Here is a 25,250-nt window from a genome sequence, read left to right as displayed (position 1 = left end):
AATAGCGGATGAGCCTATGACAGCAGCAGTTTTCCAAATACTATTATGTCACCAGAAGAAGTAGACATGATCTCATTAAATTAAGCAGCTAATTACCATGTGTACACCCAAATGTAACACGGTAGACACTATGAAAACACAGGTTTGCCCAACCCCATGGTCCTCCCAATGCTAGTTTTGCCAGCACACCTCCCTCCTGGCTTGCTAATCACCATTCACAATCTGCTAAACCGCCAGCTTCTACAGCTGCTCAGGTCAGCTTCCATACAGAGCACTGCACTACTCTCCTGATGGGAACAAACTTCTGACAGGCACTAAGAGAAGACCAACTCTGGTACGGACTCTGATTTTGGAAAGAGATGGAGACACAAATCCAGGTCTTCTTGCCCAAGAGATACTTTATTATCTTCGTTCCCTGCAATCAAAGCACTCCAGCTTATATTACCACCTTACTCTGTTCCCAGCACTGGGCTATACTTGTAAATTCATAGTTACACGTCTCTGTCCTATTGAACTATTCATTTCCCTAACTAGGGAACACCAAGAGGGATTCTCACAATGCTTTTTAGCTTCAAAGCATTGCATGGACAAACACATTCCTCAAAGCATTTGTGAGATGGTAAGCAACGATAATCTTCCTACCAGGAACCATATAACTCAGCACTCCTGGGCAAAACATATGCTTGAAACAATTCTCTTAAACACATGAACATCTTAGGCTGTTACCACTTGATTTGAGAACTAAACAGAAGCACAGACAGAATATCAACATCCGAGGTTTGCGTTACAGTAGCCTCTACTCATGAAAAGCCTCAGCCAGGAGGACTATGTAGTATAAGGTGCCCCAAGGCATTCACAATTCAGGAGAGATCCTAGAAAAGCATTGCAGAGGCTGTAGGACAACAGTGACCAGAACAATAAGGAACCCTTCTACTTCTCCTCTTGTCCTCCCTACAATGTAAACACTACCCTCAATTGCCCTTTTCAGCAGCTGTCAGCTCCTGCCCTTTACAGGATTGAATCATGTTCTTATATCCTTTACTTGAGGAATCCGAGACTTGCTTAGGGCTCCCTTCAAAAACTTTTTTCCCTGTCTTGTTTCCCCCCAAACTTTGCATATGGCAGTGGTACACAGAGACACTCATGCAAACACTTAGAAGCAGGCTACGGCCTGCCACAGGGCATCATCCGAATGAGGACTGAGAGGAAAAAAGAAGTAGTTTCCAGGTAAGATGGTCACACAGCAGAGTCTCTTTGCAGGTCAGCTGTCCTCCAGCATTGCAGAGGCAAGCTAGGGGTAGCAATCAGTATTTTGCAAGATTATTTAAGAACAGCCTGTCAGTGTTCTGCTGCTGCAAGAGCATGCAGCCTCCTCTCCAGGACTCATTTTCTAATGCTGCTTGTCAGCTCCTCTGGCAGAGAGGAAGAACCCCCTGCAATGACAGCCATCTCCAAATTCAGTCTGGCCTTCTTGTTCCTGTGTGCAGAAGCTGTGAGAAGTATCACAGAGACGCAGGCAAGGATGAAAGAAAGCCACCTGGGTACAGGAATAATTTAATCTGGGATGCAACTATCCACTAGTGATGGAGAGTAATAGCATAATGCACCTTCTTCTAAGCAATAAAGAACCTAGCAACTTGCATGAATCAGAGGGCTATCCTCCTGTCAATCTGAGGAAGCCAAGTCGACCAAGATTAATAAGCTGCAGGAGAGAAACCTTGTTTGAAAGCACAGGAGTAGAACATGCTTCTCCAGCAGTAACTCAGAGAGGAGGCATTTTACCCAGGACTACCCCATTCCCCATGAGCCTTCCCTTGGGCCCCTCTTCACTCTCCTGTGCCCACATCCACACAGCCACGTGTAGTGCCATACGGGTGTGCCCAGACAACGGATGTACGTGCTCCTCCATGAAGAAGCAGGATTCCTCCTTGCTAGCTCTGAGTAGAGATCTCTTCAGATACCCAACATCCTCAAACCACTGTGAGGAGGAGTAAACTCTGAGGGCAGCAGTGAGCTCTGTAAGCAGTATCCTTCAAATCAGCCCTCCTGCGTCACTTTTGAAAGGCAGCTAAGAACTCAGTTTGATACTCTAGGAGGGGGACAGGGAAGGAACAAGAGGCCCCAAAGTCTCTACTGTGTTACCCACTACTTATCGTAATCTCTGCAGTGAACTTGAGATCAGCTTATCCCTTTAGCTATGTATTTTCATTGGCTTCCACTCCTTATCTCCTTTAATTATGAAATAGAACTTAAAAAGAAAGGGTAAGTTAAAAATAAACAGCTTTTCCTCACTGCCTGATAATTTCCCTTTCTTGCTGCTGCTGAGAAAAAATGCTACGTGGGATCTGAGATAAACCCACTCACAGATCATTTCACTTCATACCCTATAATGGATAGGAACTGTTACTGAGATTAGGACCTGCCATCCTTGAAACAATTCCATCTGCTCTTTAAGATGCAGTTGCTAGACAGAGGAGAGGTTAAAGAGCAGTAGAAGGTATTAAGAGCTTCTAACATGAAGGTTTGAAAGGCATCAGCTTTCTACACAGATGGCAAAAAACCCTCACATCCTCTGTGTAACAGAAGATTGCATGCTAGCATCCTTCGCCCTTCTTACACATGCTTTGACTTTTGCTCAGGAAAACTACTGCAAGAAGAACACCCTTTTAGGAAAAACACATAAGATCTTTATCTGCACCTTTCTGTCAGATACAAAAAAACTAGAGGAATTTAATTTTGAGATTAAAGCATTTCTTCCTCAAGGTCTTGTCCAACCTGGTCTTCCTAGAATTCTCTATGGAAGACTAGAAAACATCAATTCCAAGATGGTGAAGTATGAATAACTTAAAAAGAAAGGGACTTTTAGCTGGACTCTCGCACACGGATTTTAAAGTGTCATTCAGTTTTTTAAAATCTCACGAGCAGCTGGAAGAGCTCCACTTCTAGTATCAGGCAAGGATAGAAGAAAAAGGACTGTAGAGGATTTCCAAGGAGCTTCTCAGCAAGCAACAGGGAAGATAAGACATGACATCCTCAGATTGCAAGGATAAACATGCAGGGCAAACTGTTTTTTTAAAAAGTGCTTTACTGGATCTCTACAGTGGAAAAAAATTAAATGAAGAAGAGTCACAACCTAAATCTCTTTTTGTAGGTTACCTTAGGGGGATTAGACTCTTAAAAAAGCAGTATGACAGAAGTGAGCAACTCAGACACGGTCAATACAAGAAAAGCGAAGGCTGCTGAATTCCTTTCCTGCAGTTACCTGTATCAGCCCTAGAGGCTACATTTGCTCATTTACTCCACTCCAACAAACCAGAAGTCAGTGGAGCTATACCACTGTAATTTAAAGATAATTTGCCATCAAATTAACCCCCTGCCCCACCACTCACTCATTGACTGCTTTCCAGAAGTTCTAGAGAAACATTAGCGATTCAGGTCCCTGTACACCTGTCCCCAAACCAACCTTTCAGGAGCTGCTCTGAGCAGCAAGCGCTTTCTGCGGCACTCAGATTTCAGCTTCCTCCTGCAGCTACAACTGCCCCTGCCCCATGACTCTCCTTCCCCAGTAACACCAACAGCCTGTGAGTAGAGGCCCCCCTCTGGGTAACATAGCAGGGTGGCTGGCTTACAACAGAGGGGCTGATGTGGGGCTCAGCTCTCCACAGCATCCCACCCATGCCATGCCACTGCACCCAGAGGAACAAGATTATTTCAGAGTTTTTGGCTCCTCACTTTGCTGCATCCACTGGCTTACCGCTCCCTTGTAAACCGGATGGACAACCTCCGAAGGGTCAGTGGGCTCTCGTGGACACAAGCTCTGGAACCAGTGCCCACAGAACCAATTGACCCTGCCCTGAAATTTTCTGCATTCAAAACAGACTGTGCTTTGCCGTACCACTCTCTACACACAGGCTCCTTCCTTACTGCACCAGAGCTGTTCCCTCTGACTGATCCTCAACAAGAGCTGACTTGCTGCACTCCCCCAGGAGAGACTGGACCTTCTGGAAGAGCCTGTCCTGGGAAAAAAAGGGGATTACATGCAGCAGTTTCCGATCCCCATCCTGCCCAGGAGAACACAGTCACGGTTAGCAGCAAAGCCAGAGAAGGAGCTGCACCGGTGTGGTGGTTTAACCCGGCAGGCAGCTAACAGCCGCTCGCTCACTCCGTCCCCGCCCCGAGTAGGATGGGGGAGAGAGTTGGGGGGGGAGGGGGAGTAAAATTCGTCGCAGGGGATTACATGCAGCAGTTTCCGATCCCCATCCTGCCCAGGAGAACACAGTCACGGTTAGCAGCAAAGCCAGAGAAGGAGCTGCACCGGTGTGGTGGTTTAACCCGGCAGGCAGCTAACAGCCGCTCGCTCACTCCGTCCCCGCCCCGAGTAGGATGGGGGAGAGAGTTGGGGGGGGAGGGGGAGTAAAATTCGTCGCTTGCGATAAAGACAGTTTAATAGGACAGAAAAGAAAGGGAAAATAATAATAACAATAAAAGAATATACAAAATAAGTAATGCACAATGCAACTCCTCACCACCCACCAACCGATGCCCAGCCAGTTCCCGAGCAGTGGTCACCGACCCCCAGCCAACTCCCCCCAGCTTATATACTGAGCGTGACACTATATGGTATGGAATATCCCTTTGGCCAGTTTGGGTCAGCTGTCCTGGCAGTGCCCCCTCCCAGCTTCTTACTGGCAGGGCATGAGAAGCTGAGAAGTCCTTAAGCAGTGTAAGCGGTACTTAGCAACAACTAAAACATCATTGTGTTATCAAAATTATTCTCATGCTAAATCCAAAACACAGAAGCATCCCAGCTACTAGGAAGAAAATCAACTCTATCCCAGCTGAAACCAGGACAACTGGCAAGGAAATCTAATGGGCAACATGCAGAACGAGGGCCCATCTATCTGGCAGACACAGTACGCTTCATTACTTCATAAAAAGTAACTTTTTAACCTGCAGAATCTTTCATCATCTGCGACTGCAGTCTCTGCCTTACTACAACATAAAATCAGAGCGTGCCACCAATTCACACCACCCAGCAAAGGACCTGGTGGTGAGTAGGTTCTGGGAAGCCTGCATGGGTAATGACAGAAAAATAAAGGAAAAAGAGAAGAAAGAAGAAAGCAAGGTCTTTACACTGCCTGTTTAATCAGCGCAGGAAAGGATAAGAATGCAATCAGTCAGCATCACCAGTATCTCGCTAAAGCCTCTCCACGCCCATAAGACAGTCATTAGCTACCATGACACAGAAGGAGTTGGAAAAGAACTGACTGAATGATCTCACATCAAGCAAAAGGCAAAAAAAAAAAAACCCCAACAAACCCTAGATTAAAATGCATTTGCCCCCCGCACCACCTCCATACTCCATACCATGCCATGCCGCTGCACCCAGAGGAACAAGATTATTTCAGAGTTTTTTGCTCCTCACTTCGCTGCATCCACCAGCTTACTGCTCCCTTGTAAACCAGATGGATAACCTCCGAAGGGTCAGTGGGCTCTTGTGGACACAAGCTCTGGAACCAGTGCCCACAGAACCAATTGACCCTGCCCCAAAAATTTCTGCATTCAAAACAGACTGTGCTTTGCCGTACCACTCTCTACACACAGGCTCCTCCCTTACTGCACCAGGGCTGTTCCCACAAGGCTGAGCCGGTGGAGAGGCTCTCCAGATCAGGCCTAGCAAGCCCTCACAGGACAGAAAAGCTGGGTGCTTCTGTCCCAGCTGTCCCATACTGGAAGATGCCCCGTCTACGGGGCATGTAATGCCCTCACCAGCACTACTGCACAGACACGGCACAGGGGCTAAGGCAGCTGGGGATAGACAAACATGCCTTCTGTCCTCTCTGGTGGAGTCCCTGTCACTGCCTGTGTACCACAGAGGAAATTATGGCAGTCCCACCTCCGAAACCCAGGCAAAGCCCAAGACACCATGAGGAAACCCAGCAGTCTGACCCCTCAGCTCAGAGGATGGAGGCTGTAGGAAGAAACATTAGGGTTTCCCTATGCTAGTAGAAGCCTGATGTGCATTTTACACTGGAGTCCTCAAACTGGCTTGTTTACTCCAGGTTTAGTACAAATCTTCCCCTTTTTCTCCCTCAACTAATCTCCACTCATAGTCCCTGAGTGTTTCTCCTAGTGAATTCAACTGAATAGCAACATTTCTCATTCTAATGAAAAGGCTGCTGCCACCTGGACTACAAAGAGGCTATTGCCTCTCCATAATGAAGTGCCAGATAATTGACATAAATTTTACATAGTATCTTCTAATTAATGTGGAATTTTTTTTTTTTTTTCCTCCAAATGGCATCACACTTCTCACAGAACAACTTAAAAGTTGCTGATGCAGGCTGGAGTCTTTGCTGCAATTAATCCCCAGAAGTGCCAAAGACAAAGCACATAACCAAATAATTAGACGCTAAATAAAAACACACACACAGAGCTGCCACATTTCCCAACAGACTCTGCCCAGACCCCGGCTGCATTCATCTCCTTCTCCCTGTCCTCTTTCACTGTCTGCAGGAGCCAAGTTCAGAGAGAGGATCCATTAAGATTGCCAGTGCTACACATGTGTGCTGGAAGCAGCTGCCATTCACACTGGTTTCAAGAAAAGCACCCACCCTAGCACAAGCAGCAGCACAGAGCTTTTGTCTGACCCAACACTACCTTACCTTTGCAGCTGTCCCGGAGCTAAATGCAGTGCTGATGCTTCAACACCATCCCTCACCCCCAAGCTGATCAAGCCATGAGTATTAATTCCATGTTCACGAATGCTAAGAGGAAGAGGAGGAGGATGTTGCTATGACAGTCCAACAACTCAGATTCCCAAGATCTACTGTGCGTACAGCACACATCTATGGATCCAGAGGACGCAGAGCAGGTCTGGTGCACGCTATGGGAAAGACAAAGATCTGGGCTTGGGATGCGAGTGTAGTCATGCCACATAGTGCAAGATACACAGCGCATTGTCACTCCTGCTCCAGTGCCCCAAATCTCCTGCATCAAGCAGCTGCTCTTTGTACTACATGCAAGTGAAGGACCTATGGCCCTCTCCTGCTGCGGGCTGAGAGCGTGAGGCTGCACAAACTGAGCCTGTGAGACAGCCCCCACCAGCTCAGGTAACTGTCCCTTTCAGAGTAGGAAGCAGCATACTGTCTGCCCTGAGGGCAGGAAAAATTCCTGGAAGGAGGATTTTTCCAATAGCAAAAAGCTCAGCTAGCCCAAAAGATTAAGTGAAAGCAACCAAGAGCAAATTTCTCCTCTGAGGTATGAAACAGGACTGCACTATTGCAGAATGCATCAGCAATACTGGGCAGTAAGACACAAGAGGTCTGTCCAGGTCATAGCACGGACAAAGGTCTGCAGAGGTGGGCGCTGCCCATGAGCCCCAGGATGGCACTGGGCCATGAATACACGCTCCAGTCCTGACTGTGGAGAAACACAAGCTGATGGGAGTCAAGAGTCTCCTGTTCAGTGTCTGAAGCTGGACAGATGGACAAGGATGAGCAGCACACAGCAAAGATGAGAGAGCCAGGAGACAGGGAGAGAAGGTGCCTCGCCCTGCTTTCCACTGCTAAGGCGAGTGCAGGGGACCCCTTCCACACAGTTCCCACCAGGTTACTCAGACACTTTTTAGTTTGTGTTTGCCAATCTTCAGCTCAGCTCACTAAGCATTAGCCAGGACACACTATGCCTAGGAGCCCAGGAGTGAAGTCTTTGCCTATCAGTTTGTCCTTTGCCCCTGCCAGTCACTCCTGGCAGTCCTGCTGTGTCCACTGCACTACCCTGTGCCCAGCCAAACACAAGGAAAGACTAACTCTCCACATCCCAAATCCTTCCTGAGGACTGCTTTTAAACATTTGCACTTGAGTGGTATTGAAATCCAGGCCTTGCCACTTCTCTACAGAAGGCAAAAGGTTTTGGCCATACATAAAAGATTATTATTTTACTTAGCAACATCAAGGAGAGACATTTCACACCCCCTTTTCCTCACCTCAGCATAGAGCCATTCTGTTGGGCTCAGATAATATACAGTAGCTCAGATGTTTGTTCAATGATCTCACAGAGATCTGTGATCTTTAAAGGAACAAGCCTACAAAGTTGACAGTTTCTATCCATGGAGTGGGAGGGTTCAGTTACAGTCTTTCCCCTCTGCCCACAGGTACCTCTTCTAAAGATAAATAATTTACAAGCTCACGCAGAAAATGACTGTCGTTCTCTGAACTCTGCTAGCAGAAATGGCATCCCCTTTTGGGACAAGAGTTGTCTGCTCCAGAAATGTTTCAAAACCACAATCCATCAGAAGCCTAAGGTGTTCAACTCTGTTTAATAGTGGGAAAAGACTCACTGATCCAACCAATCTGGAAATCACACAGCTTTCAGAAACATCTCAAAGCCAAAACTGTTATCCAGCTCTACCCAGAAGCAGCTGTAAAACACAATGCAGTGCCCATTCCAAGCTCTCATGGGACAAGCCTTCGCAAGATTCAACAGTTACTTTAAGAAGCAGAAAGGCTGCAAAATAGGACAAAGGCAAGTAATGACAGAGACATAGTCACAGAGACCAGCTATGTGCACAGCCTGCAGGGGACTTAATTTGTAAAAGGTATAGACAAATAGAAGATATTAATGTGGTTGATAACCCTTGACATCCCTGTGTAGCCATCACTAGGGCTAGGGAGTCCTGTGCTAGGAGTATGACACCCTCTGAGCTCCAGGACCCAGGTAGCTGAAAGCCTGCTCACCTCACCAGAAAGCCTGTGCCATGAATCCTTCTACTACAGAGTAATTTCAAGAAGTCATGAATACACACACAAGACAACTCCCATACATGTTAAATGCACTTTGCTCAACGTGTTTGGGTTTGGAGGACAAGGAGCAAAAACGCACTTAGCCTCACGCTGCTTCTTCTCAAGACCAACCTGTTTTTCTCAGTTTCATGGATGGTCAGTGGTTTTATACTAATCTGCATATCCCACTTGGCACAAAGAACGTGGGACTCTGGGCTCTCTTTCCCAGACTGCAGAGACTGGCTCTCGAGAGGAAATACAGGAGGCAATTCTGTGTCATTCAAGGGAGGAAAATGGGTTCGGTGGGTTTCTGCCAAGAGAACGAACATCCACGTACTGCACAATGCTGGCACTTCCAAAGACCAGGCAGGGAAAATGAAGTCAAAGATCCTGAAAGAAATTATCTTAAAAATTATCCATTAATAAAGAAAGCACCCTCCAGAGCAGACTTTTAGATCTGGATGGGGAGATTCACCAGAAACTGAATGAGGTCCACTAAGCTCACCTGTTGTTAGAAATTTTGTGCAGAAGGCAGGCAGCAGCTAGGATGATGGCAGAAGCATAAAACTCGTAGATAGATAGATTTGCTATTTTGGAGTTACAGCCCATTTTGGAGTTGTGAACCCTTATCTCCAGCTGGTGGCATTTATGAAAACATTTCTCACTGTTAGGTACGTAAGAGCACTTGCAATTCTGCCAAGGCTTGAAAAGCACTGCAGATAGTTATGGACTGGACCATTAATTTTTTTATTTCCCCATTGTGCTTACAATTAACTTAAGTGCTGAAATGTGATGGGCTGTTCCAGGAGAAGCTTTTTATCTACCAGCTGCATTCTATCACAGCAGTAAATCAACTGCTGTCACCAAAACATCAGACAAGAGGAAGAGAGCATCCTTATGTTCACTGTGCATATTACCCGTCCAGCCTAAGTGGCTAACCAGCACTCAGCAAATGAATGCTGTGATTTGTGTACAACCTGTGGTGCAATTCTCTATTTACAGAAGACCTTGTCCCCCTGAACACAGAGAAAAAACAGCCAGCAGCAGCTCTCCAGCATCAGTTAACTGACCAAAGTAAAACCAGTAACCTTGGCGCCCAAAACAAGATAAAAGAGTTTAAGTCATGAGCTGCTGCTCCAGTTGAGCTGAGAAGCCAGGACACACAAAGCTGTTATAGAAATCAAAGACAGCTACAAGAACCTAAAAAACAGTCACTGAAGATTTTAAGAAATGGTCAGAAATAAAATCTTTCTAGGGCCAGCAGCCAGAAAGCATCCTGGCAAATGTTGAAATTCAAATACATAACTTTCACTTCAGATTGCCTCGACGACAGGATACCTGACAAACACCAGAGGAAACTCACTCCTAGCAAAGAAATTCAAATTTGTCCAGAAGACAGCTGGCTCGGGAATATTATTAAGATATAATATGAATAAGAACAGACTAAGACAGAGTATACAACAAAAACCTTTCCGTTCAATCAAACCCCAACAGAAGCAAGTGGACTGTTCCAGTTTGAAGAAACCAAAATCTAATTGTGCCCAAGGGAAAAACAAACAGGGAAGCTTATTCTGGTTATGGTCTAATCAAACATCTGCAGTCATGAGAGGCTTCTGGAACTATGTCACCTGGTCAGGTACACAGGACTCAGAAGGGGATCCAAGAGAGCTTGTGCTCCTCACACAGCCACCTCAGACTTCTACAGGGTATAATGATTACAGACTGACTTATTAAAAAAACCTCACCAGGACCCTGACTTGAAGATCAAGACAAATGAAGGGAGAACACAGACACTCCAAAAAGCCATGGAGCTTGCCACGCATTTGATTTTTCTTTCTTCTTCTTCTTTTACAGCAACTAGCAAGAAAATGGCCTCTACGAATGCTACTAGTACAACCCTGGGTCTGACACTTGCTGAGAAAAAGTAGATGCTAACCACCTAGCTCATGACTTTTTTTTTTTTAAATGATCAGAAATCTTGTTAAACTTGGTTTGCACAACATGAATAAATTTAATTAAAGGAAGCAGCAAAGCTAAATAGCAATATACTAAAAAACTGGCCACAAACCAAGCTGATGCTGTATACTTAAAGCAAGTCCAAACAATATAGGACATGCCAGAGAAAGACCCAGTTAGGACTGGGGAAGGAAGGTATGCATTTGAAGGGGCAGAGCTTAGAAAGATCAGTTCCATAGCTCCTACTTACCTTTAAGCAACTAAATAGTGACAATAGAAGGCCAGCTATTAATTGCACAATGGAAGTGATAAACGGCAATAATTCAGTGGCCTGAGGAGATGCAATGAAAAGGCCAAGAAAGAGGAAATCCAGAGTTCACATGCCTAACTGATCACATGTGGAAAATGAATTCAAGTCCATTCTAAGATGGGGAAAACCAGAACTTTTGAATACAAGCAAGAAGTCTGGATAGCCAAGAAATCAGATGAGCAAATAACTGTTTGATTATCTGTACTATTTTGCAGTTCTACAATATATTTTCTGAAATAAGGGCACTGGAATCGATATACAAGATTTAAAACATGGATTGTCACAGACTTACACAGTGACAACACAGTACTCCTGCTTTATTTTTGTTCTCTCTCTAATAATTTCTAATTCTCTGTTTGCCTTTCTGACCACTTTTGAGCCTTGAGCCAACATTTCCAGGCTTATCACAATGACTCCAAGAGTCCTTTCCTGCATGGCAATATCTAGAAGACTTTACTACAGCTTAAAGACTTTAAGAAACTTACAAATTCAATCTGCAAAAATTCCTTCTAAAGATACACCCCAAAAGAAATAGATCTATAGTCAGTTGATTAGCTACAAATAGCTGTAGCTACAAATAGTTAGAAAAAACAGTAGTAGCAGTATGCTAAGGTAGCTAGCTAATAAGGAAAGGTGAGCAATGCTTGGAAGTTTGTGTGACTCAACCCATACAAAAGTTTTAGCTACTAAGGCTTTTGCAAATCTGGAGTTGGAACAGCTTATAGCTGCTGGATGATCCTTATAAACAGAAAATCCCATAGTGAAAAGGGAACTTCAGTTGCAAAATGTCTGTTCTAAGGCTGCAGTTCCAAAAGTGGTTTAAGTCAATCTAAGTGCAGGTCACCTAAACTGCAAGACAAAGTCTGGAGTTCCTCCTTCGAAGGCAGAAATAAGGCATTCTAATCCTTATTGCAGAAATAAGGCATTCTAATGTGCAACTCAGAAGCCTCTTCATTCTGGACACAAGCACTGAGGGTTCTGATGACCAGGCACAGTACCGACATAAGGAGTAACTGAGGAGGCAAGAAGGAACAGAGATGACTGTGCCCTAGAAACAGAGAATGCAGCTGTGCAAGTTAAGTTTATCAGAATTATGACAGTGATGAAATTCCTACCAAGGAGATGGGATCAAATCTATCCCGACCAACTGACTCCTCACAAACCCCAGACACACTTTTGGATCCTACTCTAATTTGCATTGCACAGCTAGAAGAAGAGGAAAGGACGAAGTCTGTGATGAGGGCCAGAAATAAGAGAACCAAATAATTTTTGATATGACATGCTGAAAGAGTAAAGCTTGTTAACATTTTAATTTGTTAAATTATCCCCTTTTGTGCTGTTGGAATGTGTCATTCTTTTTAAACTCCATCTGGGCAATGACCAGCGCTGAAACAGAATGAGGCAGTTTATGCTTGGAAGCATTCATGGCCAGCATAGAAAACGTCTTTTGCCTGTAAAAGCAGAGCTGCTTAAAGTTGACTGTTAAGTTAATTCAAAAGGAACATTTAAATGGCTAGTGGGACAGCTGGAAATACAGAGGCTACTATCCAAGATAATCACAGCAAGGGTAGGCTTGATGAGATGCTAAATTTTGTGGGCTGAGACACTTCTTGACTGAAATGGAGATGTGCAGGATAGCTGTGCAGCAGACAGTCAGCAAGGTGAATCTGAGAGGGAGCAGAGACTTGGGCATAGACCACACACAGAAAACAGATCACAGGCTTCTGAGAAATCAAACAATCTGCTGCTTATTACTGCCCTTCTCAGGGAAAGAAGTCTGTGTGCATTCTTTGAAATAAACACAGAGGCACCAAAAGATGTTGACACTCAGTTATTTCTAGTCATTTCTCCTTATATCTAACAGAAACAATCAGGCCCAAGATAATAGCTATGTCTCTCAAGAAGGATTCCTGCCACGGTAAAGCGGCATCTTGCAATCCAAAGATATTTGGAGGACAAAGAGGGCTTGTGTGCCTGGGAACTTAATGTTTATCCCCGCAACATTTGTTCCACTTATATCCTTAAAGCATCAGACCTACCATGTCTTCAGCACCAGCTTTCTCCCAATTCAGATGCTCCCAGCAACAAGCCCAAAACACCACAGAGGACAAGTTCCTTCAGAATGTATGGCTGAAGAGACTGAAAAGAGGCATCTTACCTCTATGAGCGCAACAGTGTTATCTCCACAGAGGTTCAGATGCTGGATGGGCAGGAAGGACATGACACAAAGTGGAGGTTTATTGCTAATGGGCCAGATAAGATTATTGTGTTGGCTGTATGCCCGCCATTGACATTCAAGGAAAAGGTGACCTGTGCTGGCACTGGACCCAATCTCACCAAAGGATGAGGAGAACAAAACTTACGCTTCTTTTCCAAAGCACCTTCAGCAGTTGAATCCTCAAGTTGAGCTAATCAGTACGCAGAGCAGCAAGCTGGAGAACTACTTGTCCACAGTGCCTGCCCTCTGAATCAAAAAGCATGCACCCTTTGCTGTCACAGCTCTAGACTGAGCCGGCTGGCTATAGAGAGGGGATGTATTTGTACATACAGCACTGAAGACTTGGGCAAAGACGATGCCACTCCCTTGGGGATAAGGAATTGATCACCAAGGCTTCTGCTTTCTCTCTAAATTTCTCTTTTGCGATATTCCTGGATAAGTACCTGCAGGATCTGTAATAGTAGTATCATCTCTACGGTAATTTCTGCAGTGCTTGGAGGACACCATTGCTCTACAGCCTAAAAATCTCTGTGAGGATTTAATGCTCCCAAGTGCCTCTTGGACATCAAACATTTTCAAAGCTATTAGCTCTGATGGGTTTTTGAATAAGGCTCAGGGAAGCCACTTGCTCGGTATTTCTCATAAGGAAAAGGTAGTTCTGACCTGGTAGAATAAAAATTACTGAGAAGGAGGAGGACGAATAAAGCCCACATAGCCCACGCTCTCTGCAAGCAAGGAAATGAGATTTGATTTACTCCATGATTCTGAGGTGTGTTCAATTTCAGCTTGAAATTCTCCTGCATAAATTCAGCTTGGCTGAGCAATGTCCCCATTAGAGACTGTCCAAAGCAATATAAGTTGATCCATACAATGATCTTTGAAGCTGAAGGTTCGAAGCCTTAGTGAGGAGGATTTTTTTAGCATATTTTTGCATATGCAACCCACAAACCTGTGTCTTCCAAGAAGTTAGAGGAAGACAATATAAAAAAGCAATTAGATACAGTGCATACACAGCTCCTTATTGTGGCCAATTAATCAATTTATTTATTTAGCTCACTGGTTAAATTTCCTCTTACTACACAACAGAGAACAACTCCGGGTCTATGTTTTCCATAATTCAAAGGGATTAGATGACAAGCAGAAGTCACTCACTAAAAGGACTTAAGGCTTCAGTTCAGGGATTAATAACTCAGCTGCTTTGTCTTCAGATTTTAAAACCACTAATTTGTACTGCATCAGCTGGTAGTTTTATTTGCACAACTATTTTTGTTTTAATGGGAATCTTAAACTCTGCTCTTCCCAAAACGCTACTGCATTGCCCTCTTGGTATTATTCTCACATCTGAATTTTTGACTATATTTAAAGAGGATTTTATGCTTGCTTAGCAAATTTCTTAAGAAACTGCACCTTATACTTAATACACACAAGTTCACGTTCTGGTTGGCTTTTCCTGACTAACCAGGCGTATCAGTTGAGCAATCCCCTCAGCAATGCAAAACCACTAGAAGGCAGCTTGGGTGGAAGCTGACCAGGTCTCTCTGCATCTCCAACTCGGTCTCACATTTCAGAGAAGCTCTACAAAATCTGGAGTTTGCATGCATTTGACCATATAGTAACACACTTTTGAGGTGGGATAAACCATAGGGGTCCATTCTCACCCTGGGTTAACACAGAATAATTTCGTACCTCATTTATCCTGCTGAGAAACCAGGTGACGAAGTTGAAGGGGGCCACATCTCTGCGTTACTCTGCAGAGACTCTGATCTTACAGTTGAGAACCATTCACAAGAGGGAGTTTCAGTGAAATGGTGCTATAATTTAACCCCAACGCTTCTACCACCTTGGGCTGTATGAATAAAACCCAAAAGCAAGTCTGCAGGTGGAAAAATTCAGGTACTTTAAAGTTTTGGGGTTTGTTGTAAATCTACAGTAGCCTGAGCTGGCCTGACTCAGGAAAGATTCAACTCCTTCCATATGCCTTTTTAAGGACTGACTTGTGACTGTGCCTAGAGCTTTTGTTTGGTGCATTTTTATAAATGGTAATAAGTAGAGCTGTTCACTTGGTTTACTGCTTCTAGACAACAACTGCCAGCTACAATCAACTTAGAGAGAACAGGAGAGCAGGGCTGGCAGCAGCCACAGGATGCATCATAGCGGCAAGCAATAGTTATGCATTAGGAAAGCTGCCATCGTTTTTCCTTTTCATCTCTCTAAAACATGTCAAGGGCACTAATTAACAGGGTATCCAAGGCACACAAAGGCTATGAAGAAAGATGTCCCTAGTGCCCTGTTAAAGCCCAATCCCAAGATGACTACTGAGGCTTTAAGAGCCTGCTGAACTCTCCCAGTCACGAGTCTCCAAAACTGTCTGATACTCAAAGATCACAAGAGCTGCAGAACTGAGAAAAGCAGAAAGGAAATAAAGTGACCTACTTTATATTCTTCTATCACATGTTGAAAGAGACAGGATCATAAAATGCCAGAAGAGGCACATGTAAAGGAATCCTCCCAAATGCATGTGCTGTCAGCAGCGTGATGGCACACAGCCCCCCATGGAAGAAACAAGGGCAGGGAAAAACCCAGGTCAAATAATGTGCCAGAACAACAATTCAATACCCAGAGAGAAAGGAACAAACAGTAGGAGTTACACAGAGTAAGAGAAGCCTGCGATCTGAAATGCCACTCGCCATTACCCTAGCAGGCATTAAAGCCTCTGCCAGGAAGTGGCACTTAGCATCAGAATGATCTGATTGCCTTTTCCAAGAGCAAGTGAGAGAGGAGAGGTGTGATCTTAAATATTTTGTAGATGTTTCTGCAGCATCTGTTCTTGACTTAGCATCAACAGGCAGGGCAGAAGAATCTGCAGCTGTCTGTGAGCGCCCAGGTACAACTATGTAAGATTACTGGGTATAGGGTTAAGACTCCAGAGTCCGAATTCACCTTTTAAACCACAGCCCTGGTGAGAGCTGGAAAATAAGACTTTTTTTTGTGAGAGTACAGGCAGTTGATTTTTCTTCCCTTTTTTTAAAGGAGAATGCTATCAAAATAAAATCTTCCCACTCCCTAGATTTGACTTCTGAAATTTTTGCATCTTTTATTTTTTAAACAAAGATCAGGATCAAACCAACTGGCCATTCTTCTTTAAGCATCTTAACCTGACCTTTTCCAAACTCATCACAGAAAAAGCTCTCCCTGACATACATAAGCGGAAGTCACACTGAGTTATGATCTCATGTACAGAAAGCATGGCAGCTTCAATTCAGGTCTCCCAACCTTCAAACTATGCTTCACTCAAGTGAAGGGTTTCTGGGTGAGGATGAGGGACCAGGGTATGTGTCAAGCTAACAGCATAGCTGAGACAAGACCACAAGTTTCTGGTTCAACTAAACAACTGACTTCCTGATGAGCGATTGGGACACAAGTGGTCAGTGGCCCCAGTACAGCAACCAACTTCTTTATGCCGAGATGTTTACTGTAACATTAACAGCCCAGCCCTAGCACCACTAAGTCCTAGTTCTGAAACATCAACATATTAAATAATGACAGACGCATTTTAGGACTCAAGCAGTCCTGGAATATTATCCCTCTGGGCCCTACTGAGGGTGGAAAGCTCAGCAAGAACTGGATGATGTGGGAAATGGCCATCAGCTGAAGAAATTAAGTTCAGATCATGTTAATATTCTTCCCTCAAAAAGTGTGTCATGCTCAGGTGTCTGCGAAGAAGGCTGAGATGAGGCATTACAGTGGCTTTCTTTTTATTCTTCTGAAAAGGGGAGTTTAGTCCAGCAACAGACCTAAGTTGCCTTTCTATGCCTACAAAGCCACTTGTAGGTGGTACTGTAATGAAACAGGTCCATCACTTAAAATAGAAAGGCACATCTTTATAGCTGAGGTGAGAACTAAGAGTCTGCAGTGAGATGCTTCCATCAAATCATTAGTTTTCAGGAGCATTAACAACAGGGTAGAAAATTCCCAGCAAAGCAGCCTGGATGCAAAAAACAAAACAGACAGTCAGGAAGTCTAAGTTCCAGCATGACTACCTTGGCTCCCTCACAAATCCACATTTCTGTTTCCATCAGCTGGAAGATTGCTCCTGTCCTAGCGTTTCAAGATGTTCAACAAAAAGAGTACTTCCTGCAAACAAAACGCAGCCTTAAAAAGTCTATACTGTAGCTCACAGCTACCTTTTTTAAGAAATGAAATGGACAAAAAAAACCTGCAGATACTGTCACGTGAAACTCCATCTAGATCCATGTTTTGTGTTACATCCTGTTACATAAAACCACTGATAAACCTTGGGGTGACAGAAACAGCTAACATTTCATGCAAGTCGGACAGACGCCTGACTCCAGCAAACCACCAATATGACACAGCTAAGCAAAGGCTAGTATCTAGGTTTGGGGAGGAGTGTATGTATTTCTAGTGCAGAAGAGGACTGGAAAGGGAGACTCAGTCATTAGCCAGCTGAGCACACTCTTCCTTTAAACACTCGGAAGGAGAACTGCTGGCAGAATGAGAACATCTCAGGGTAGGCTCTGTGTGACCTCTATATTCACATGTGGATTGATTCATCCTGGGTTTGGAACATTAATTTTCACAGAACTAGGAGAAGGCTGCAAAGGACAATGCAATGCCTAAGTGAAAAGACTGGTATCTTACTTGCAGGAAGAGCAATGGTTTGATTCACAGATGTTGCTGAAGAAATACAACTACAGGGGAGTTGACAGCAGTGCCCAGAGAAACAAATTCTCACAGTATCACCATGATCTATTATTTCCAGCTTTCCACTGTGTTAAACACGCTCTTGGGGCTCCCGGGCAGCTCAGTTTGGTCTGCAAAAGATAGTACAGACCTTCCCAAAGCCAAAGCACCCCAAGAACAGTTAGCTAGCCACGTCATGCTAGCTCCCTGATGCTAAATCTCGTTGCCAGAAAGATGCAGTGTCCTTCTCTGTCATCACATTTCACTGCATTTGTCATTGTCTCAATGATGCAATTGGTCCATTAGTGCGATAGGAGCTCGCTCATGCCATCGGAAGCAGGAGAAGCACTCACAAGAACTTCTCCACCTTTACGGCTTCTACATAGGACCCCAACCCAGCACTTTCTGAGAAGTCAGGAAGTCCAAGAGTAAGATTTCAACAACATTCCGTGTCTGTTTTTACATCCAACTCAAAACCAAATGCAGTTTGCTGAATTACAACTGCTGAGGAAAATAGACTTGGGAAACAAAGATGGGGTTTGTGCACAAATAAACCTTAGGCGCAATATTTCATTAGTGGGGTTCTGTACACAGTAAGACTTAGTGGGCAAGTTTCCAACTAGGAGGCTAAGGCATATGGCAAGGGCTATTGCAAGCAACATTATTAGATGCCAGTCTGCAAGAAACTACCCCCTGTTATCCAAATGCTAAGGATGTATCAGTGGATTTTCCATGCTTATTCTCTTACTGCCAGAAGTCATCCTAACTAACCTCTGTTTTCATAGAACAGAAAAGCTTCCTAGTTTACAACTAACATTGATGCAACTGTGACACACCAGTCAACACTGCTGTAAGTGATGGTTCCTGGATTTCAGAAATTCTACGTCCTTTCAGACAATGGTCCAGCCCGATTCATCAGCTTCTTGTCTGGGAGGCTGGAATATACTTTCCCCGTTAGCAATTCTTGCTGTCAAGCAGTTATTGATGGAGAACATAAATCCATGGTTTGGAAAAATTGAAAGAGGAACTCCTACAAACAGGTGCTCAGGTGAAAGCAAACACAAGGCTGTGAATTAATATCCTTCCACAGGCCTACACTCATGCCGGCTACGAGGCAGATGCTGCAGCTGAAACAGCATGTGCTACTAGCAGTACTTAGCTCCCCAGGAGCTTATTTGTGCCTTAACTGAGCCATAGGGGAATCCAAGCGCCCTCTGACTAAGGCAGTGGAACTGATTTATAGCCCCTGGCACTTGGCTGATGTAGAACCACCTTCCCCAGTTCCACCTTTCTGGACATGCATCCCCCCTGCTTGCTGTCTTTGAATGACACATCTTAGCTCCCTGAGCAATCCTGCTGCCTGCCTCAGATCTCCCATGAAGATAGGAAGAGTGACACATATCAGAGATGCTGCCTTCTCCTCTACTAAAAGGATTGCCTTTGAGCTCCCTACTGCAGACAAGAAATTTGAACTTACTGTCTTAACATCCAAATGCCAAGCGTTAGAGAGCCAAAAAAGCAAATCTTCCAGCTGAGTGGAGCTCTGTTCAGGTGCGGCACCTTTTGGCTCAGCAGCATTTACTCTCCTGCTCTGGGAGGCATGGAGACTACAAAGCTCTATTTGCTTTCCACTTTGAAATCAGAGCGATGACCCAGTTTGTCACTTTTGGGAAACAGCTGCAGCTCCAGCTAGAGGATCCAGAGGAGGAAGGCAGAAAAACATCATCTGTTACAGCAGAATACTACCAGAGAGAAGGAAGAGTAGCAGTCTCTGAAGGCAGGAGTTTTATCCTAAAGACGCCCCAGAACGAGCCTGGCTGGCAGTCACTGCATAGCCTGTCCCCTTTTGTGAGAGAAGAATTTGACTCAGGAACAGTTACTCACAGCCACATCGCCGACTGGCACAGAGGGCTATAACCTGTCTGCTTTTAGGACTCCCAAGCAAAGAGATGACTGAGTGTAAGGAAGCTTAGGGTGGAGCTCAGGTCTAGATCAACAAAGTATAGTGCTATAAATCCAGCTTTACAGAGAATGATGAAAGAAGTTTGCACAGTATTTATATGCATTATGCACCTGGCAACAGCCAGTGTCTATTGTTCCTGTTTCACAAGGGATTAAAAAACCTCCTCATTCTGAAGTTTTACAAAATGCAAATTGAATTGTGCTTTCGCACAAGCCACCCGTTGACAGCTCCTCCTTTAATCGTACATGTGCAAAGTTGTAATTTTATCTGTTTTGATCATTCTGTTGCAATCCTCTGTGGAGCTTTTCCTGCCCTACACAGGCGCTTAACAGTGACAGCAATCCGTAACATTGCTTTGCCTTCCCCAGCAGATCACACAGCACTTCAAACACTGCCTGACTCCCCAAGGGCTCCACACCAGCTGCCCTCTCACTTGGGAGGACACAGGGCTCAAGGTTTGCTCAAGGCAGCACAGCGACAGCTAGGAAGGAGTTCAGACCCCAGCCTGCAGCCCCTTCCTCTAGCTACCCACAGCCCTTTTTCCAGGTTTAGTTAAGTACCACGTATAAAACAAATCTACCCGGCATCTGGGATGCGTTTTGTGAAACACACTCACCAGGGGTGAGGACAAGCAGCGGAACTAGAGCAACATCAGCTTGTCTCCACAGTAGGGACTGGGAGCTTACTACAAAGTTAAACCTCTGGCTCTTGCTCAGCACACTCCCAGTTGTGAATCACATCCCTGAGTGTTGCCCCTGTAGCCCCAGCACAGAAACTTATCTAGCTCCAGGAGACTTTACCTGGTTGCAGACAGCAGCGAGTAGCCGCTCCAGAAGGCAGCTCTTCCAAAACAAGTCCCCAGCATTCAGTGGTCACCTACACTACAGCAGTTTTCAGGACCTTATCAGTCCCTGTCGTACTAGCAACAGTCAGGCAAGGATATGAAAACAGCAGCAAGAATTGCAGGCGAGCCTTACATTGAAGTGTAATGGACTTATTTTGTTAGCAGTTTGCACTTTGAGGCAGTCCCTAATCTACCAAAGAGGACAGCTCACAGAAGTGCTAGGAAGCAAGATATCCCTTAGCCTTTGCGATGCACAGAGGGCAGTGGAAAGATTCCTCTGCTCCGGCAGCAGTCAAGGTGATCCAGGGTCACGCTGCCTCTGAGAGGCACAGAGCAGCTAACTGCCACTAGCAGTAACAGGCAGGATGCCAGGGCATCTTTGTGTCGAGCCTGAAAGAAGGAAATTGAAGGGTTTCTCCTGTTTCTTACTGGGATTTCTGGGACTGAATTAGGAATAGGGTTACATCTCTCCATCAATAGGTGTTTTCAGAAACAAAGTCCTTCTTTTGTCCCTCTTACGGCCTACCACACATTGTCCCCCCTCTCCAGTGACGCACAGTTTATTGCATTCTGCATGTTAATAAAAGACACTACACAGTACAAACTCATGGCTCCAAAGCTCACCTCCAGCTTCAAATCTCCTTGCAGCAAGGCTGATCAGTCCTTGAAGCCTCTTCAGACCCATTCAGTCTGGCACACTGCACAAAGCCATCTGAGGCATTAGTAAATTGCAGGGATATTTCTCTGGTAAACAACAGCAACAAAAAAAAAAAAAAAAAAACAAACCACAAAAAAAAAACAACAGAAGAAGCTATCTAAACCAGAGGACCACCCCGATCAGCTAGGCAAACCGGCAATTTGCCAACTCCAGAAGACTTTTTATATAGACCCTTTTAAACCTGGGATTCCAATTCCACCTGGTGCAGCTCAGCTCTTTCTATTTAAACAATAAAATCTGTTTCAAGCCATTAATCATGAGTAGGTGTCTATAATGAGGCCATGAAACCCAACATCCCTGCCTCATTTGCAAAGATGTGATGACTTTCAATTAGGGCTTTGCCCTGGTGACCCCTTAGCTGGAGTTTCATATTCCTACTACTGTGTGCAACACAGCACTAGCAAGCTTGATGCTTTCTACCCCAAAGCTCACTGCATTTCAGAAGTGAAGTAGCATTATGCCAAAATCATTTTAAAGTATTTCTGGAGCCCTCACAACACGTTATATTAATGTAAGAGATTAGGGGGATTTATTGTAGTAGTAGCTAGCACTGATGGTACTCGGCATTTAAAAAATATCAAACGCACACATGCCAACAGGCTTTTAACTCTTAACACCACTGCCAGCAGTGCTAAAAAAGAACAAAGCAGTTTGTATCTGCCAGTGGTTTTGCTGCTAGTTATGGAAACCAGAACAAGTTGAATAAACCATGGTATCAATGGCTCAGAGTTAGAATACTTTAGGGCATCTAAAACCAACCGCATCCTTTTGTGAGTTTCCGTGCAAGTCACTGGTGGAGTCTCCCTGAGCTGCACATTGGGTTTGTCCCTCAAAGCCCCACCAGGTAACAAGAGACCATGTGGATCGGGGGGGGGGAAGGGGGAAGCATTCAACATTTGGAGCACGACCTCAAGGAAAGGGAAATGGCTTTGTGAGATTGCCTGACCAAACTGGATTGCAGTTACCTGAGTTATAAAGGTATTACAATGTGGAACAACCCAAGTATTACACTCATTTATCACAATTTCAAAAGTGATACAGTTGTCCTGTTTTTCCATCACAATCTGTTCTGGCTCCCAGCACTTTCCATCTGCAGTTACCAGACTAATACACACAGTACAGGTGTTCACAACAGTCTTTCACACTGAACTTTACACCACCTCCAAATCGGAGGTACCTAGTGTCCCTGCTGTGGCTGGGAAGAAAGAGGGGCTTCTATTAGAAAAAGCATATAGATGTTCCTGACTAGCAAGCATCATCAGTCCTATGTGTCTGCCATCTCAATTTTAAGACCCTTAGAGCAGAAGTCAGAGAGAGAACAAGTGCCAAAGAGAAAGTGAGACCTTAGTGAGCAATTTTGCTACCTAAATCTCCAGCAAACTGGCACAAGACTTGCTTGGCATGCAAGGCATTCAAGGCACCATAAGCCCTTCCTGCTCTGAAGAGATTTTACAAAAAGAAGTACTGGGTTCCTCTCACTTTAGCCTCTCTAGAATAATTGTGCTACATCACCATCAGGCAGAGAGCTGCCGCCTTACACACAGCTCTTCTTTCACATCCAGAAAAGGCAGATGTGAGACCCCACCCCATGAGATCACTCATGCCCTATGTTGTCTGCCTTGGCCCTTCTGGAGCAACTCTTCTGTTGCTGTTTTCTCACTGCCTTGACCCTGTTTTCTGCAACCGCTTCTGCTGGAAAACATGTTGGGAGCTTCTCAGATCAGATATACCACAAAGAAAGTCTACTGCCTCTAATGTATTAAGTATAAGGCAGCCCAGTCATCTGGAGAGTACACATAAGCCTATGAATTCATTTCACAAAAGGCTATTTTGCCCTTTGACTTGAGAAGGGACCCAAACATCTTCGGAGACATGGGAATAATCACTTGCATAGAAGAGCTAAAACTACATTGGCAGTTAATGGTAAACCCTATCTTTCTCACTGTGCAGCATCTTTCAATTCCTTAAAGGACGTGCAGGCAGGAGCCAAACATGTTGAGAGGGAGAATACAGCAAAAACACAAATTAACACTGAAGTCAGGTTTAACAAATTAGCAAGTGAAGGAAGACGCCAATAACTGGCTAAGACATTTCCTGTTTCATGGTGAGGAACTATAGCAAGGTCAAAATAGCTAACAGAATAAATAGGAAGGATTACGAGTATGCTTTGGCAGAACGGCTTTGGCAAGGATCACATGGTGTTGATAGACTGAGGTGGCTCATCGTCAAATCCCTGGCATTTGCTCACCCCAGGGAATCTCCCACTCTTTGCTCATGAGAATATGGAAAGAAAAAGGTCTCTTCCCAGTATTTCTGATCTGAACACTGAATAAACCCCGTAACAGTCAGCAAAGCTGCACCATGAATTCTTGCGAATATATCTGCCTAGACAGATCTGTATATTCAAACTATGGTTCCTGGAGATCTTTAGGGCTGAAGATGTACAGTGATATTAACAGTCTACCCTTAAAACAATCCCATGTCTATCATTTTCAAGGGTCTACAAATCTCCTCAGCATGTAATAATGTTAACATTAATGCTTATAAGTAAAAAAGGAGAAAGCACTGAAATGACAGACTGAGAATGGTAATAAACAGACATTAGTGATTAACAAGGTAATAAAGCCTTCAATAGGATTAGGAAAATAAAAAGATAGAGCAAAATCTCTTTCAGCTGATTACTTAGCTACTTTTAAGGATACTAAAAATACAAAAATAAAAAAAAAATAATAAAAAAAAAATCATCTAACACATGAACAGGGTGCCAGAACAGTCAGGGAGCAGCACAGCAAGTTAGACACAGGCTCAAGAGTAGCAAGCTGAATAGGTTCAAGTGAATTGGAAGCAACTCAGAGCAGCTGGAAATTCCCCTTCAGATAGAGCTATGTCAAAACCATGCCTGCCTGATTAATAGGAGATTCTGAGATACCACAGAAGAGTATGAGCAGCCATATGAGAATCTGGCCAAAGGCTAGTATCTGGGAAGGAAAGCTTCATCAGAAGAAAAGTTTGATCCTCCAAACTGTAAAAATAAATATTCCCAGTAAAGAAATATCAGTCTCCTGAAACTATTGAAATAACTCAAAGGAGAGAATGACCAGTCCCAAATGTAGTATCTGTGTGTGGATACACAAGTTAAATGTCAGCATTAAATATTTCAATGTGGTACACTTCAAAAAACAGGGCTAGAAAGGAAGGTGGATTTTGTGTAGAAAATATTTATGGAGAGAAGAGAGAAGGGGAATTAAGTGAACACACATGTAAAAATAAAAGGTACAGCTGGAAGGAAAAAAAAAAAAAGAGAGACTGCAGCAGCCAAAAGGCAAGCTTGACCCCCCACCCCATGCTGAACAGCTAACACAGAATGAAAACAACAAATTCTGTTACCCCACAAAAGCCAGACCCTGGCCTTGATCTCGGCCATCTACCATTACCTCTCATGTACTTACCACGTGGGGCAGCTACTGATGGAGGGGAAACCACAGTCCAACACACAGACCTGAGCTCACTGACTAATTGGAAGTGAAGGCAAAAGTCCTCCTTGTGCAGTAAATTGCAGCGCGCTGACTAAACACCCTCACTGAGACCACACAGTCCCTCACCACAGTGACATCTCCTGCAGTTCACTAGGGCCTATTATTGCTTTGCTTTGACGTTCTCCCTATGTTGAAAGAAAGCATGAAGGGAGAAAAGAAAAAAAGAGAAATCTGTCTGTCTTTCAACTTCCTAATCATCTTCCTCAAAATGCTCCATGCAT

The 25,250-nt window shown here is 44.3% G+C and overlaps 1 protein-coding gene across 1 annotated transcript in view; it reads right to left on the bottom strand.

Moving 5' to 3' along the window:
- LOC104075679 (UPF0668 protein C10orf76 homolog) overlaps positions 1–25,250 on the bottom strand; it is a gene marked incomplete at its 5' end in the record, with an annotated part of 86,477 nt that overhangs the window by 6,756 nt on the left and 54,471 nt on the right. The gene's annotated exons all lie outside the window — the stretch shown is intronic.

The sequence above is a fragment of the Fulmarus glacialis genome, unplaced genomic scaffold (assembly GCF_000690835.1).
Source record: "Fulmarus glacialis isolate BGI_N327 unplaced genomic scaffold, ASM69083v1 scaffold24144, whole genome shotgun sequence".
NCBI classification, from domain to species: domain Eukaryota; kingdom Metazoa; phylum Chordata; class Aves; order Procellariiformes; family Procellariidae; genus Fulmarus; species Fulmarus glacialis.
Note: the sequence above shows the minus strand (reverse complement) of the source record. Positions and strands in the feature narration are given on the sequence as shown.